This window comes from Apis mellifera, linkage group LG3 (assembly GCF_003254395.2).
Source record: "Apis mellifera strain DH4 linkage group LG3, Amel_HAv3.1, whole genome shotgun sequence".
In the NCBI taxonomy this organism is placed as follows: domain Eukaryota; kingdom Metazoa; phylum Arthropoda; class Insecta; order Hymenoptera; family Apidae; genus Apis; species Apis mellifera.
Window position 1 is genome coordinate 8,872,538 of NC_037640.1, and position 18,626 is coordinate 8,891,163.

An 18,626-nucleotide genomic window follows, 5' to 3' on the forward strand; every position below is an offset into this window, starting at 1 on the left:
TTGTTCACAAATATTTTCCTGTATTAAATTCGTGATATATTTTAATCAAAGCGTACGTAAAATTCTAAAAATATTATATCGAAACTTTTTTTCTCCGCAAAAACACATTTTTCTAAAAAAACTTTATTAGAAAAAAAAGAATTCTATTCACACGAGGAATCGAAGAGGCTCGTTAAGATCTTTTCGATCGAAGCATCGGCCTGCTACCTCTGAAATCGTATATTATCTTAATAATAAACAGTAATAAATAATCACGATTGTTGAAGAATAGAGAAAGAAAAAACGACAAACAAGCAGTAAATATGCGAAGCAAACGTTCTTCTTGTGAGAGTTTATCCCCCTTTTCTGCATCGGGATAATGGATTCGTAACGCGGAGTGTTCATCGATCAAATCTCATCGCGCGTGTCCAACATTTTTTCCCCACTTAACCGAAACCGTTCACGATGAAACGAGTCGCTTGCTCCCTGGCTTGCTACGAATTAACAAAAAAACGAAGTTACAACGTTCACGCTTTTATATACGCTCCCCTCACCATCGTTTTTTTCCACCCCGTGTTCGATTGTGCGGGGAGATCTCGGTCCGCGATTGTGGATATTCGAACAAGATTCGAGAATAAGAATATCCTTACCTTTGTTCGAACAGCTTAATTTTCTTTCTTCCACCTCTTTGTTAATGTTTTAAAACATGTTTGCGATGTAAAATCGGGAGTTTTTCTTAAAGGATGGAATTTTTTTATAATTATTATTTGATTGAAATTTGATAAGAATTTACGATCAAAAATACTACATTTTCTTTTTCCTGTAAGAATTATTTATAGAGGATTAATTAAATTTGTTTCAATTCTTAAGATTGGATCTACCAAATTAAAAACTATTTAATTTGTAAATATTTTATACACAGTCTCAAGAATTGAATATCAATCAATAAACTAGAATTAGACTTGGGAATCCATGGCCAACGAACGAAACCCATTAATAATAAAAATTATTTAACAAAACAAAAAAGTTCTCCTATACAAAACGTTCCCAAAATTATATTTTCTCTCGATCGTCTTCTGGACAATCTCGCGCACAACCAATCGAGATACCGATCGTTTACTCTCACCCGAAACGACGTCCAAACCGACGCTAAAAGCCCTTATACACCCCCCACGAAGCGATCCTCCAACGTTGAGGAAATATTTGCGCCCCAACAATAAATAGTTGCGGTGCACCGAAATATGCCCTGCCCACTGACACGTTTACGACCGATCATTCGTAGACCTGGGCCCGGATTTATACGATGACCCACGGCACCCCATCGAATCGCCCTTAGATACGCGAAGCCGCCGAGTCATCATCGCGCGGATAAAAAAAACGTGTGCGGTGCACGAGCTCGCGATAAACGCGTGGATTCGTCCCCCTTTCCCCTTCCATCGGGAGAAATGGAAAAAAAAAAAGAAGCTGATCCCCTCGCGATCCATCCACCGATAAGTCAACCCTCGAACCGGTCGGTCTTTCGAATTTTTGCGGAAGCGCGTGGAAAATGGGCGGAGGTGGAGAGCTAGGTCGATGAGGGTGGAAATGTGTGGAACGGCGGAGGTTGGATCTTGGAGGAATTCGGTCGGTGTGAAAATATTGGAAATTGTGTTGGGAAGAGTGGAACGGGGGGTTGGAACGATTTGGAGGGATGGTGGTGGACGTTGTCTGCTTCTTTCTAGAGCTAATTTCTAGGGGAAATTTTGAAATCCTCGTGGAGGAGCAAGGGTCGGTGGAATGTGAATTAGGGAGGTCGTCGATTTCTTTTTATCAAGATTGAAGTTAACTCGTGGGGAGGGAGAATTTTGAAATGTTCGTGGATAAGGGTTGTGGCGGGAATGAAAATGTTAGTCGAGAGGGAGAGTTGTCGATTTTTTTTTTTTTATCGAATTGTGTCATCAAATTGTCAGATTCTGTAATAAGAAAGGAAAAGAATTTAGCTATACTGTAATTTTAACGAATCTATTAAACGAAATGAATTAATCGAACTTTCAACTGATCGATTAAATAACTATTTCTATAATTTAATTGTTTTGATAATTGAAAATTTAAACAATAAAGAGATTCTTGAACGTTTAAGTCATTTTTCAAAGAATATAAATTTACTATACCTGATTTATGCTTCTTATAATTAATTCTTATATTTTCTAATAAGTAACAAGAATTTATTTCGTATCATACAATTTGTATAATGTCAATTGAAATTGTCGAAAATATACGGAAAAGAATATTTAAAGAATATTAGAAAGTATCAGGAATTTGGTTACACGTTGGATAATACTTGCTAAACACAGTGGTTTTGCATCGGCCATAAAGGGGGAAAAGGAATCGATCCACTTTACAATTCGAATGATATTCAAATATCATTCGGCCGAGTCAGAAAATCATTGTGTTCATGAATGTCGTGGAAGATGAGAAAGGCTCGAAACGCGTCCCAGAATTTGTCCTACCCTCCCTTGGAGGAATAAAATTTGAAAAAATATCGCGTTATTATATGATACAGGTGGAAGTTTGCACGGAGGCAGGATATCCTTTCCAAAGACACCGGAGCATAGCAAGATATTCTTGAAACTTTACTCAACCGTACGAATCTTTCGAGGAAACTTTCTTCCTCGATTTTTCCATTCCTTGATAAAACAGATATTATACGATGCATTATGGAACGAAATTCCTATAATATAAAATATAAAAGGAAACTTTTTTTAAATTTATTCCGATCCTTTCTTATTTCTCGCTCAATTATTAAATTCCACGATAATTTATCAAACAAACTTACGTTTCTCTCTGACCGAGTCGAGAGAATTTTATTCACGTGCAATTTTTTCCACGATACCACGAGGAGGAGGGAGGAGGGGAGGGAGAAACTGGAGGAAATGAAGTTTCGAGTGAACTTTCGAAGGAAGAAATGGTTCCATACTTGTCCTCATCGATCATTCGTAGGCCTCGTGGTATATTAATATGAAGCAATTCCATCTGCGAGTGACAGTCTCAGAATAGGGGAGGAACACCTCTATCTCCTGATAGCCATGGAAATCATCCTTTTCTTCGCAGCCTTCGAAGCGTTATTGCAAAACCGTCAACCCTCGTTTCGTGATGCTCGTGAAATACGTCAGTTACAACAGTGGATATACCGGATCGAATCGGCCCTGCGAATGCAAATAACGAACTGAAAAAGTTCGGCCACGTGCCCCGCAACCAACAGTCATTTTGTCCTTGGCCTTTGAACCGAAAAGTGACGATAAATTATGACATTAAGAAGACATTAAGAATTATGACATTATCAAATCTCAACTTAAAATCTCGTTCAATCTCATTAACGATAAAATAATAATCGAATGAATGGAAATATTCATCGACCGTTACTTAATCCACTCTCTTTTATTTAACAAGAAACACGTTTTAACACATCAAGATAGATCGCGCCAATGCACGTTGCTCGTGCACCAAACGATATTATCATCCACTTTGCCGGCCGCCTAAATATAACGAGCAAAAATAGACAGTACGAGGCGACCGTTTACGGTTAAAAGGTTAAAGTGCAGAAAAGTGGCGAACGAAGAAGTCCTGGCATCGATAAACCACCACCGTTGCCAAGGGGTTACACGTGGCTGCATTTTGCTTGATAATCTCGTTTCGGCTGAAACGTTATCCCGTTTCACCCTGAAAACTTCGCGATTAAAGCACGCGTTTATCACTTTTACAGCGAGTAAAAATAAGAATCGTCTATTCTTCGTTAAATAAATTCTGTATTTTAAAGGAACAAATTTCAGTTGGATTGAATTTTGTTCAACGAAGAAAGTCAAATTGCGGAATTAATTTGTTTGAATTCTGTATGTTGAACTTATAGCATGGAAAATGTATCATAAAACAAAGTAAAATAACCTTAAATTATTATCCAATTCGATCTTGATGATAATTTAAAATTAAAAGATTCTAATTTTATTCCAAGATCGTTCCCCGAAAATATACATACATTTAGCCATCGAGTTAATATTTATTAAAAGTCGAGTGTTTTAGTTGTTCGACTTGGATGAAAGTTTCCGAGAGTCGAAAGTTTATCTCAATCGTTCCTTACCCGCACAGGAACATCGAATATCTCGGCTGTTTACGCGCCTATACTTTAAAGCGGCACGCATTTGGTTCAACTTTAATTAATAATTCGCGCACGCGTCTATTCCGCGTGTACACGTCGTCGGTTGCAATTTCCATTCTGCACGACGATCTAAAACATGCAAATTAGATTAAACGCGCCCAGACCGAGCAGGTTGCATTTATGCCGCGAATGGAAATGCGCTAAAGATTTGATTTCGAATGCATTTCTAACTACGGATTAGGATGCATATCTTGACAATGGTGCACGATGATTACAACATCCATCTATCCATTCCCCCGTGCACTCTGTGTGAAAGTATGAACCGGTGCAAAAACTATAATCCTATCTCTCGATGATTTTTCTTCATCTTTATTCATAATCACGTTATTTTTTTATGTTACGACTGTTACTGCTTCGAAAAAAATTTCGCAACTTAAATTATATTTTTAATCATCGCTCGATGAGTGATTCTTTAACGCAAGTTTATCGTACAATATCGTACAATCTCCGTATTTCTCTCAATTGCTCAAATGTCGAGAAACACGTGTAATACATTATTTATACATATCGTAATTATTACTGCTTCGAAAAAAATTTTGCAACTTAAATAAATACTTTTAATTATAAATGGTAGTTTGACGCGTGACCGTCGTGTAACATCATCTCCGTATTCTTCTCGATTCGCTATATTTCGATGTATCAAAATTATTACTCTGAGAATAAAAGGGGTGGGCAGAGAACATTGTTTCACGGTTCGAGGCGCGACATCGAGGGTGTTTAACATAATAAACATCCGCAGCCGCGTTTCCAGAGCTCGCGCAACCAGAAGTGACTCGAGCCACGTCTTCCCACGGAGGATATGCAAATGAAATCCTTGCCGCGCGATGCACTCAGCCACCGTTGGATCCACCGTCAATGCAAATGGACGTTTGTTAGATGGAAGAAACGATTTCTTCATGTTTACATAAGTGCGCCGCGCGAAACACTCGAAACACCGTTTTGCAAACCGCGGTGAACTCTGAAGCTCTTCAAGCTCCATTCACTCGTGTTGAATGCATTAACACCGATAAAGACAGACTTCTCTAAGCTCTGAACTTTCACGAGGACTGCTACGATACATTTTTTATCAAAGGAATTTTCCTTTCGAGCGGCACGATTGATTTCCAGTAGTATAAGTCAACCATTTCGATTTGGACTTTTCGTAAATGGTGCGAACTACATGCATTTTTTTTTTTTAGGATATTTTGAGAATGTTTTTATAAAAAAAATTCGTCGTCCATTCGAATATACATCAGCAACACGTAATAGCGATGAACTGATTCTATTGAATTTTCGTGATCCATACTGTTAAGCAACAGGATATCAGCAAGGAACGTCTATTTGTCAATGTAGAGGCATAAAAGCAAAAGCATAAAATGCAATCGTGGAAGATGCGTATATTCTATTCAAACACGCGTAACAATATATATTATACGTATAATAATATGTCGATGCTGATCACGGTTTATGTACTCTTAAATAGGCCACGATCTTTAGAGACATAAAAGGTATCGTTAAATATTTTCAGTAGTACGACTCAATAATTACGGTTTGACGGGTTATAAGCAATTACTAAACATTTATTTATACTTTATTCATAATTTTATGACATTCTCTGTCATAAATCGGCTCCCAGTCTTCGAGGTTGGAAGATTAAAGGCCGTTTAATTCTTAAACTCGACGATAAATAAATTTTTCAGAGAAAATTAAAAAAGCGTCAATCAAACGCGTCAATCAGGCGAATTCAATGTTTCTTCAATGTCGCGGGAAATGGACCCAGTTTCCCGGAACGATCCAACGTCTGGAACATGCAAATTAGATCGAAAACTCTCGGGAGGCCATGGGGGGGCTCAGTCGCAGCCGCGTCTGCATCGGACGCATCCGTCCGACGAATGCCACGGAGGAAATGATTTATATTTCGCGTACACACAACACAACCTTATTTATCGCGACACGTGGTTGATGAATTTATGATTCCCGTTTCCCATCGATTAGCTCGGCCAACTTCCTCCTCGATCGATCCTCCGTGGCTTTCAAACGATTTATGCCTCCGCGGATTATTAATTGATAATGAAGTCGCCTGCGCTTGATGGATAATTAATATTTTATAGATGCGTTTGACATTTTATACGCGTTTTAAAAGTTTATTTATTACAATATATCTTTTTCGTTATCTCCTATGAATCATGCGTTTTAATTGCGCCTATCTTTCTTTCTCTGCGCGTAAAATTAATTTCTTTTTTTCTTAATCCGAGTATAAAGTGTCAAAATCAGTCAAGTGGTTGGGATATTGTTCAACATCGAGAAGATACATCGAGTCGTTGTATTTTTTATAGCGTTTAAAATATTAATCGATACCGACTGTGTTGTATCTCGTATTATCTTTTTTTTTTTTATATTTTTTTGATGCAAACTATATAAAAAAAACTCGATGATAAATTTAAAATTATAAAGGAGAAAAAATTGTGTGCAAATATTTCGTGAAACTCGGAATTTTATTCAACGAAAATAAAAGATTATGAATAATCTGCAGGGGAGCATAAGTTTAAACGAACGAATTTTTATGCGTTCTAAATTAATCACTTTTGCTCGAAACTTGATTTTTTTTTACTTTACAGTTTCGACGCAATTATGCAAAAACTTAATGGTAAACGAAATTTAAAATTGTATGCAAATATTTTGTGAAATTAAAATTTTCTCAAACAAGAGTGAAAAATTATGATCGTGGAATAATCGTGCAGGGGCATATAAGTTTGAGAAGACGAAAATTTCGCACCTCTTATTAAATTAGTCAATTTCGGTGGTAAGTTGGCGCGGGATTCGTTGAAAAATACGTGTAATTAAATCGAAATACTTTATAAGCTCTTAAGGTGATTATTTTCCCACCAGTTTAGCGCGAGCCTTGCCGAGAGTAAGGGTCTAAGAGATTAATGCCGGCAGGTGTCTCACCAGGTAAGGTGCTCCAGGATCCAATTACACGAACCTACGGGAAGCACTGTGTAACTTAAACAACGGAGAGGGAGGGCAAGGGAGGGAGGGAGGGAGGGAGGGAGAGGACGGGGTGTATCCACGGCTCTCCCATCCCCCTTTTCGCTCCCGTGGAAACTGGATTTAAGTTAAAATATCGCCGAGTGCGCTTGGCAAACCTAAACGATGCCGCCCTCGAGGCAAGTTTTCGCGAGGCGGTCAATTATAGCGTGGTAGGCGCTTATGTTGCAATGCACTCGCATTGAATTGCGTATATACAAGTGTGTTTAATCATTCTTGCACTTTGCCGCGAGTAATTATGGAATATAACTGCGCAATGGTAAGAATGAATTTTATTGTTGAAATTTTATCGTTGGAGTACTTAGGCAGAAAAGGTGGACGGAGTTATAAAGCAGTTTTACACGCCATTTTTCCTCTCGATTTTTAATGTTACGACTACTCGGGATAATTTCTCTTGGTTTTTTATACTTTAAGAAAAAAAAAATCTTAAAACGATTTTTTAAAAAGTATCGATCGATGCAAAAGATCATTCTTCAGATCATTTTGTATATTTATATTCTCGAAATTTTATTGGACACTCTTTCAAATATTTTAAAATAATCCACGGAGTAGGTGAAACAAAGTTTCAAATGATTCGATTGAAATTATTCCCATTTTTCATTTACCTGTATATATATATATGTCTATATGTAATTAGTATATAAATTTCGATCAATGGTTTCGAACAATCGACAGTTGAACAAATGGAACAACGAATAAGCTCCGATAATTCCATTGAAATTCTATCTATATTCGAAAGATACGCAAATTTTCGATCAAAATCTTCAAACAATCGATAAAATAGATAGAATGAAACTCGGAATAATTTAACTGAAATTATTCCCATTCTCCTCCAGAAACTTGTACCAACTTTTTTATTAAAATTTTTAATCGATCGACAGAGTAAATGGAATATTAAAGTTTCAATAATTTTATTGAAATTCTATAGATAATTGATAAAAATAAATAAAACTTCATCGATTCAACTGAAATTTTATCCACATTCCAAAAATTTAGAATAGTTGAAACAATCGATAGGATACACAAATCTTCGTTAATTTAATTAAAATTCTTATATCCTAAAGATTTACGTGACTTCACTAATCCAACTCTTCAAATAGAATATTATTATAATTAGGATATTAAAGTTTCGATGATATTACTGAAATTCTATCCGTATTTCAAATTTCCGATCAAAATCAAATAATTGATAAAATAGACAAAGCTTCGCCGATTCAACCGAAATTCCACATTCCAAAAATTTATAATACTTGAAGCAATCGTCACAATCTTCGTTCTTAATTTAACTAAAATTCTATTCTAAATATTTACAAATTTTCGATAAAAAAAATCTTTAAACGATGGACGAGTAGGAGGACAATTCTGGAAATGGAAAACAAGGAACGAGAATCGAGCGAAATCGGTCTCTGAAAAGGGGATGGGCATTAACTAAAGCACAACGAGAGGAATCGTAATTGCGAGCGGATGCGGCCTGGGTCGCGGTTTCGTTTCTGGACGGGCGGTGGCCGATGGCCGCGCGCAGGGAAAATAGAAGCCCCGCCAGGCCAACTTCGCGGCTCGCTTTCAAAGCGGGGCCAACGACGAGAAAATTCGCAGCCGGTTACACGCCGGGGCAGAGACGCGAAACGTAGAGAGCCGATAATTGGTGAGCCGCAACAGTCGCGCCGATTGCAACGGCAATAACCTAGATTGGGAATCGTTGTGACGAGTTAACCCACATGCATCGGCTCTGATTTAGCAGCGGAACTCGATATTTTCGGTCGGCGATGCGGTCTCCTGGTGTCGATAAAGATTTTTCTTGATCGTGGCTTCCAGATATGGATTATACGAGTTTCGGCGAATTAAAGATTCGTTAAAATTGATATTCTGTACGAAGATCTTTTAATAAATATGAATATATCGGAGCATATGTTTTTCAATTTGAATTTGTTTAAAGCAAGATGTATTTTCTCTTCGAGTGGGGATTATGATTCAAAGAATGAATTGATTTAATGAAAAAAAATTGTAATACGTTAAATGCAATTTCTTAAGGATATTTATGTATCACGATCTTGTCTGTTTCCTTTCTTTGAATCACTTATTTCCTTTATTAAATATATTCTTTATTGTAATCACAATCTATCCCCTAATTAGCCAAGAATCAGGTTCCAAAGGGAATATTCGCAAAGCATTCTTGCAGAATCAAATATTCGTGCTATCCCTATTTAAAACGATTATCTGGCAATCTGTCCTCGAAGCATCCCATCGCTGCCCAAATCAAATCATCCTTTTGAATAGAATAGAATACACAGGCTGTATACGGCTTCCGGGATGCGGTCGTGAAAAGACTCGACTCGAAGGGGTTGGAATACTTGGGAAGAGGGTCGGAGAATCCGGGTGGGCAACGCCACAAAGAGGAATTAACCGCGATAATCATTCAACGGAATGCCTCGTAAACGTTTTCGCCTCCCCCAAAGCGTCGAGTCGATCTTTTGAATGACTTGATCTGTCGATTAAGGGGGTTGGCTTGGGATTTATCCCGGAGAATGGACTCGTGGTATTTGCACGAAATTCTCCAGCTAAACGGGGCACCGCATCGTATAATGTTTTCACACTATCGATGGAACCAGCCGCGGATAAAGGTGTTTAACTTCTGATATCCGTTGCCAACAATCTTTATGGATATTTGGGGTAAGATACGATACAATCGATTTAAAATTTTGAATGTTTGGAAATAAATTGGGTGCTGTTCGATGCTCGATGGTGTTTCTTATTTCATGATGGCTTTTTTATTTTACTCGCAAAGTGCAAACTTCAACAAGTTCGAACAATTACTTCATCAAGCTCCCAAAACGAGGGGCTATATTTAATCACCTAAATCAGTTAATAATACACGCTTTCTCTTTCAAGCTTAAATGTTACGAAAGCAATGTACCGCTTCTTCAATTTTCCCCTCAATTATTACAATCGCCGATCAAACAACCCTCAAAAAGAAGGGATCCATTATTCCCGCGACAAAGGACGACAAAAGGTTCAACCTTGGTCCCTTTCGATAAACGGAATGGATGAATTTAAGCGTTCCGTTATTGAATCGAGCTCGAACACAGGCATTGTTTCAGTCGTGCGACAACGTAAAAGGAATCGAGTAAGAATTAATGATCGATGTCTGGTTTAACGTCGCTTGGAGGAGGTGGGCCACCTCCTTTCGCACAAAGGTCAGGGGTCGCCGAGTCACTTTACCGTCGCATCTCTAGCGAACGTTTAACAAAATACAAGAGTGCTTATTCGTTGTTTACATCGGCTCGGTAATCCGATAACGCTGATATCGCGCGTTTCGCGCGAAGGCCGTATAAATTTTAATGTAATTTCCCGCGGAAGAGGGGAAGAGGAAGGTAGGTAAGAAGCTGAAAAGGATGCTCCACTTTTCTATTAAAAGTATCGTGCCTCTCGCACGCTTTACGAGTGCTAACGGCGGCGATTTTCGAATAAAAATAGCGATACCGAACGAAGGACGATGATGGAGGGGTTTGAGGGAGGATCGATAAATTGACGAGATGGCCGTTTTATTTATGGCCCTTGTCTATTGATCTTTTATCTCGAAACTGTGATCAACGATAACCTCGTCGCTTTTCAAAATATATGAAATTGCCGCGTATATATATTTACAACATGAAATACAAATAAGTTAATATTTGCAATCTGGGATCTAATTTACTGGTATCCATTTCTAAGCTTAATATCATTGAAACGAAGAAAATAATGAAAACTGTAAAAATCGAATAGGTACAGAAACAATTGCGTATAAATATTTCCCCTACGTGTAAAAATTCCTTACATCATCGATCACCGTTATCATCAATCCATTTCGAATGACCCATTTATTATCCAACCTCTACCAAGTAACCAACCCTCGTCATAACGATCATAATCCCATTATTCGTGAACAATTCCCTCCAATAATCTCCCCCCCTCCCCCCCAGTTCAAAACGATCCAATCGCGTCGAAACGCGGACTGCGAGCGCGAGAGGAGCGTCCGCTCTTTATATACCATCCCCTCCACGACGGTTCGCCGCGGTCGGTGGTGGGGCGCAGCGATGACGTCGTCGGTGACGTCATTGCGCGGTCGCCTGGCAACGGCGGTGCAAATCCCAGCACGAACACCGATGAAAAGCCACTGGCTCTGTGCGTGTGCCGTATAACGGGGTGACGGGGCGCGAAGAGATGCACGCCCGGGCCGTTCCAGCTAAACTACCCCTACTTTCCCTAACTCGCGCGCGCAGATTGACTCTCTCCTCCTCCCTCTCGACCCCGTTCTCGTACCCGTCTCCTCCTCGTCGCTCCGACCGCGGCCCAGTTTGCAAGAGTCCCATCTCTGTCCCCCTAATCCTTTGCTTGCTCTCCGATTCGCTCTTTCGCCTCGCTGTGAGAGGAAACTCCCGGGATCGGAGTTGTGACGTCACGGACCAGGAAAGAGAGATGGTCATGGTCCTGTTTCGAGAACGTTCGAACGAACCGCTTTGATGTTTTACGGGATATCGGATGATCGAAGATAATTTTCGGATTAAGGGGAAGTGTTTCATTCGAATGGATTTGAAGATTTTTTTACGTTTATGCGACGATTCTTTTCTTACTTCGAGACGAAATGAATTTGTGTGGAATTGGACGAAGAATTAGATAGAATTTTTAAAGTTGAATATTCTTTTTTTTCTTTCTTTCTTTCTGTATGTGTAATTATATTCGAAGGAGAGAACGGAACGGGATAAAACAATTCTCGAAAGAGAATAAAATCGTGCAACGTCAAATTGAAAGAAATGTTATGGAATAAAGAACTTCCCTTCGAACAATCCACCCCCATTATGGCTTCGCATATAGTTTCTCGTAGATTTCTCGTAGTTTCTGCTTTCATCACGCGTAGGTTGTTCGATCGACAGTTTTCCTGGAAGGTGCTGGGAGCGTTTCTTGCCGTTGTAAGTGGAAACGATGACGTTGGAACAATAGAGATCTCTGAACGATTGTTTGCGTGTTTCGTTGCAATTGCAACGAGTTCGCGATTGTTTTCGCTCACGAGTTATATTCGACGAGTATTTTCTCTAATTATAAAAGTTCTTTGTACCTTTTATTGCGATATCTATCTTGTTATATTTTATCTATTTTCTCCAAGTTTAAAATTCTTTTTCTAATTCTCTAATTCGAATAACAGGATAGTTTGTAATAGGAATAGACGGAATCTCTGAAGACGAGTCAACATGGCGCAACCACCAAAGAGGAATTACAGGTGTAATTGTAGGCCTAATTCATGAGGCTTGTCAACACGAATGTTTGCCACGCCTTTGTGCCCCAATGCTCGTTGCCGAAATCACGAAACCTCGTCCTTGATATCCTAAAATCGCGTTGCGTAATTCGATTGGATAAATAATTTTATTGTCCATTTTTTATCGACGAAAGAATTTAATATATTTTTTTTTGTATATTTAATTTTTCCTTTTATATATTAATTTCAAGTTTATTTTTTCTTTGAAATGATTTTTTAAATGGAAATTTTTTACATTAATATAAATTTTAAAAAAATGTAAATTCAATGATTAAAAAGTAACACGAAATATGCAAGATGTCGAAAGTGATCAGAGATTGGATCGAGTTCAAAAATGTTATTCACGGTATATGAATCCAGATTTCGTTGCAAGATATTTTCTAGGTCGGTCGAGCCATCTTGTAAATTTCTTGAGAAGTTTTCGGATGAAGCATCGATGCAATAACCAGTATATCGTACGCTCTAAATTCCAAATCGAAATGATTTGCTGGATTTATACGGTCAAAACGTTACACGCTCGATTCGGGTCAATTCCTCTCGAACAAAATTAAGAATTGTTTAATCCCCATTTAACCACGAAGAAATTCAAAACTCCGTCCGATAATATTTTACGATCCTCTTTCTTATTTGCGAATTCACATTTGCCCTATTACGTAATTTATTTCAAAAACATTCCTCACTCCCATATTTCAATCCGTGAGCGAAAATAAATTCGATCGATTTGTATCTGTTGACTATTCGGTTGTAAACCAGAAGCGCCAAGGTACCTGTGGTTTAGACGGTATTAGAAATAGATGTTCCGTTTGCATCCCGGGCTCGAAGCAAGAGGTAATTTAGTTAGTGGCAACGTCTCATGAATGTAAGAGATATTGCTGGATATACGTAAGCGTTGGAATGCTTTTAGGGATGATGAAGATAGAGCAGAAATTCTATTGCCTGATTTATCACCCGAATACGTTAAACATTTCTGAATGAATCCTACCTTCCAAAATTAACCGGTAAAATTCCAGCCACCCCTAATGGCACGACTATTCTCTGAAAAAAATTTAGAAAAACGCGACTATTAAATGAGATTGAACAAAAATTACCATCCCAAACATACACCAATCTGTCATTTATATTTCTTATCAATCTTATCAACCAAGAACCATCGAATCTCGACAAGATTATCATTCCTCCCTCACTTTTCCATTTCGAATCGATCTGACGTCACGTCTCGCTATCCTTTCGCCATTTCTTCTTCTCGTTCGCATCTTCCTCGAGCAAAATCAATATCACGCAAGCAATATCCAGTCGCCATACCATTGTTCCATGCGATTCGTTCGGAAAACGATCGAATGGCGAAACGATGCGTCGTTTTCGAGGAGCGAGAAAATAGAAGGGAGGGGAAATATCCCCCTCGTTGCCCCCGAGTCGAGCTACGTTTTCACGGAGGCTTGAACAGCTCGCGCGAGCTCCCCCTTAATGAAGATCTCGAAGTTGGAGGCGCATCGCGAATCCGTAATTAGCAGGGGACGACGTTAGACGGCGACTTCGTGTCCCTCATTACGACCGGCTTTCCGCGGCCGGGAAAGCCACGAAACTCCTCCGAGTCTTTCGAGGAGGGAAACTCTTCTCGTCGAACGCGGGCAAAAGGAAAAAGAGAAAAAAGAAGGGGAAGGAGGGAGCGAGAGGCTTTCTTAATTAACCTCCAACCGTTGAAACGACCGTCGCGTGTTAATAATTTCACGTGTGCTTCGAACGTTAAAATTGGCGGAAGTAGGGCGGAAAGAAAGAGAAGTTGAAGAATCGGTTGTTAATGGAAGAGACTACTAGCTTGTCGAAATAGCTCGCGAGACGTTTATCTAATTGAAAATTAGATGGGTCGCGTTTGTGAAGTTTGTATTGAGATAATTCGTATTTATCGCTAAATCATCGGACGGGATTAAGTAATTCGTTTAAAAGTTCGTTTCAAAGTTTTATTAACAAACTAATTTCGTCTCTACGAAATCTAAACTCAAGTTCGCGAGGAGTACTTCATACAACTCGGGAGAGAGGGACATTTAAAATGTATTTGAAGCACGAATATGGACACAATAAAAAGTTTCAGATTTGCTAAATGCTAAAATTAAAAGAATAGATTAAAAAAATGTTTCTAAATCCTGTATCAATATATAATCGTTAAAATAGTCTGAAAAAGTATTTTCATTCCAGTCCAGAAAATTGACGAACGACACGCCACGGTTATTTACCAATTTCCGCGAGCCAAACAACGGAGAAGAAGGGACGCGGATAAACTTTCTGCTAAAATTGATTTACGAGAAAAGGGGAGGGGGATGGAAATAAAGTTTCTGGCCGATGATTCGACCGAGTGATCTTACTTTTATTTTCCACGGCGACATCACGGTCCGCTTCCAACGAGAAAGAAAGACGTATACCCACGGATGAAGGGTGGCACGAAGGGTGGATGAGAGTGAGCTTAATTCAGTTAGCTCGGTGCTTGCGTTTCCCGGGTTAACTGCGTTTCGTCTACTTCGCGAAGAAAGTTAGCGTCTTCGAGCTGCCGATTGCAGTCGTTTGAAATTTAAGTGCACGTCGATCCGTAAGCAATCCGGCCGATGGACCCGGCTGGTTAATAGAACAGGCCACAACTTTCTACTTCTTCTTCTTGTTTTCTTCCTCTTCCATTTCCTCGTTCGGATATCCGGAACCGTGTTCACGAGAAGATTTAATTGGTTTCTCATCAATTCGGTGGCTGAAAATCGATCTCTGTACACATCAACGAGTTGATTAATTTTCACGCGATATAATTTGTCACGTTTTCTTTAAATCCTAGAGATAGAATTTGAAATTGTAATATTCTAAAAAGTATTAAATATCATTGCACTCGCAGCACATTTTGGATTTCTTTCCATTTTTCAGATCAATCTTCGAATCCTCATTATTCGACACATTTGCGATTTACATTGCAAGCTTCACGAAAATTCACCAGAAAATGATTGAAATATCTTTGAAAAACATTCGTTGAAAATTCAGCATACGAAAGAGACGGTTCACGAGAGAAGCTCGTGATCCAAGGAGAATGCGATCGATCGTCGTCAGCTTTCGCAATGGGGCCAAGTGTCGACGGCACAATTCCGAGTGGCTGAGAACGGCAAATTATTGGGCTACTCGGCCGCTTGCCGCGTCGTTACATCATTATTGTGCTTGTATCGGTGCACTGGTCTGATTATTCGTCGGTGGAGTGGAAGGTTTAACACGTCAAATTATGGCGTCGTCGTTAATAATACGGCGAATACGGCGAAGGATATTCTTTGGACACAATTATCAAAGTTAAATAACGAGTCGTTTTCCGTTCCTAATAGTTTTCAAGGTACACAAACATTACAAATTTTTGCGAATCTTTATTCTTTCTACACCTATCGTTGAACGATCAATATCTTCATTACAAACTATTATACAAAACATCCTTATAACACATACATCACATTTTCCTATCCACTCGTACCTTCAAATTCAAATTTCCACGCACTCTGCATCTCGATTCCTCTTAATTCCTTGATCAAACGAAGAGACCCCAATCTTCGAATCTCCTCAAACGAACAAAGCCTCCTTTCAAAATACCTTTCCGCGATTGTTCCGTCGCTAATTTCTCGGTGCAACTTGAATCGACAGGAGGAAGATCGATCGCAGGGGGTGGGATCGAGCGAGGTTATCTTCGAGGCGGAATCGGACAATCGGCGTGGTGGATGGACGGGCACAAGCAAAGGGAAGACGCGCGGATCAAGACGCGCCTCGAGGGGCCGCATTGTCTCGTTAATCGTCGCGAGAGACGACACCGTTTACCGATGTGCGCTAACGAGACGCCGGAGGGAAGCACGGCCGCGAGACAAGCAGCAAGAGGCTCCCTCCCATCCCCCTCTTCGATGGTAATTACGAGCGGCCAATTAAAGCGGGCGGGAGAGGGACGGGGGAGGACGCGGAATGAAACGGGCGTTTAAGCGGCCGCAGACGATTGTTTATCGAGCGTGTCGAATTGTCGCAATGCGGCTCACGTACACCTCTGCACAAGACTTTGCAACCGTTCTACAGGGTTCGTGTCTCTAGACGCCCGCTAACCGAATTTACACCCCTAGTTCCTTACTTCGCTTGCTGGAGTTGGGCAAGGAGGAAGTCGTTGGAGGAAGGGGCGAAGAAGAAAACGTTTCGCGCGGGAAAGATCGGATCAGGGGGTGTCGGCTTCGTGAAGCGTTCCACGTCTTCACAAGTTTGGAACGATTCGAGGCAGGTGAGCGCCTTATTTTGGGCGAAATTAATTTATTTTTGGAGAGGCAGATAAATGTTCTGAAAATAAAACTGAAGAAATTAGAGATCTTTGTAAATAAAAGTTGCTTCTACTCGATTCGAATTTCGTTATTATCGAAGCTGATGGCGGACGCGAGAGGAGCAGGAGATCGTTGCTCAAAATAATTATTTCCGCTCGCGTTACACGGGGGAAGGAGGGAGACCATTTATCGAAGAGGTGCGTTCATAATAATCGCGTTTCGTCGGAAAATAACAATGTTTACGGACGAAAGAGGCACGGTAGCGAGATGCAGTTGGATCTGGATGGCCGCTAACGAGACGTCGGAGTAAACAAATAAATTGAATCCGAGGAGAAAGCCACGACGAACTTCTCGCTTCAACTCTTCTTCGTTCCCTTCGTCTCCTTTTGTTCGCCTGTTTGCTTCTACTCCAACTTTTTTACCGGAACTTTTGTCCGAGAGAGATTGAAGATTTTTAATAATCGTCGAAACGCGTTATATAATTTGTCTCGAATAATTTTTAAACAACCTGACAATTTTAATAATATTAATAACTCGTATCGTTAGAACGGAAACGTTCCTTTCTTATCTCGTTGATCCTTGCATTTATTTATTACTTTTACTTTTACTCGATTCGTCTCGAAATCGTGAATTGGTGAAAGTGGAAAAATCTCTCGGAAATATACCTCGTCTCCCACTTGCTTCACCCTCTTCTTGTTGCTCAAGATCTTAATGAAATAGGCGAATTAAAAAATTCGTCCGTCTATCGTCGAGCGATGATCTCACAAATCTCCTCGCAAAACAAACTCGGCAATTATTTGCCGAGCTCCGTAACAAGCAACCCTCAGCCGTTTGCACAGCGTATTCATCGCTGACATCTCGAAAATTCAAACACAGATGCACAGATACGCATCTTCTAAACGACTTTGAAAAGCGTAAGTACAAAATGTACACGCGACGGAACGGTAATCGTGCAATTTGCCGTGTGCACGCGTCCTCGATCGAGGAATTTTATGTGACTCTTAACGATTCGATAACAATCGATGGCACGGTAAGATCTTTCGTCCCGATACCTCGGGTGAAAGCTCCTAGAATGGCGTCAGTTGCAATTAAGATGGATGAGAATGTGACGCAAGGATATAAGATTGCGTGGCGAGGATCGTGGGCTGCGATTAAAAATTTCGATCGATTGGAAAAATTAAAAAAAAAAAAAAGAAAAGAAAATTAACAAGAGATTTTTTCGCTTTCCATGGCTGGAAATTTTTTAACGAGAAGCTTGGTGAAATATTGGATGTTGATCTTTGATGTTGATGTTTCTTTTGCAAAGTTTGTAAAAAAAAAAGAAAAAAAAATGTAGAAATATTCAAGTTAGATATAAGTAACGATATAATTTTTATATGAACTTATATTGTAATAAATTATAATACTTGCGACAGGTTTCTACCTGAGAAATTAATTCCGTTTTATTACATTGTACGACTTTTACGACTTTTATAATAGTAATAATGAGATAATAAAAACTTTACAAACAGTAATAACGCGAACTTCATTAATAAATTAAACTTTACAGCCGATTTACGAAAAAGGAATATAATCGTGCGATAGGAATTCTTTTTACGAAAAGAAATCTTATTTTATATATATCCCTCTTACAATATATAAATTTCACAATTGTTTCGAACCAAAATAAAATCGAAGGAAACGGAAAAATTCTAAAAAAAAAAAAAAGGAAAAAAATAAAAAAAGGAACAAATTACATATTTTTAACGAAACGTTTTAACAAAAAACAGAAACAAAATTTTTCAAATTCCGATTGTAAATTATTCTTCCTGATATTTCGTTACTTTGCCACGAA

The 18,626-nt window shown here is 39.2% G+C and overlaps 1 long non-coding RNA gene across 1 annotated transcript in view; it reads right to left on the minus strand.

Moving 5' to 3' along the window:
* LOC102654809 overlaps nucleotides 1-14,978 on the minus strand; it is a 32,990-nt gene extending 18,012 nt beyond the window's left edge. Inside the window, exon 1 of the long non-coding RNA XR_003304348.1 lies at nucleotides 14,849-14,978. This is a non-coding gene — a long non-coding RNA (uncharacterized LOC102654809). The remainder of the gene's footprint in view (nucleotides 1-14,848) is intronic.
* Nucleotides 14,979-18,626: the final 3,648 nt, after the last annotated feature.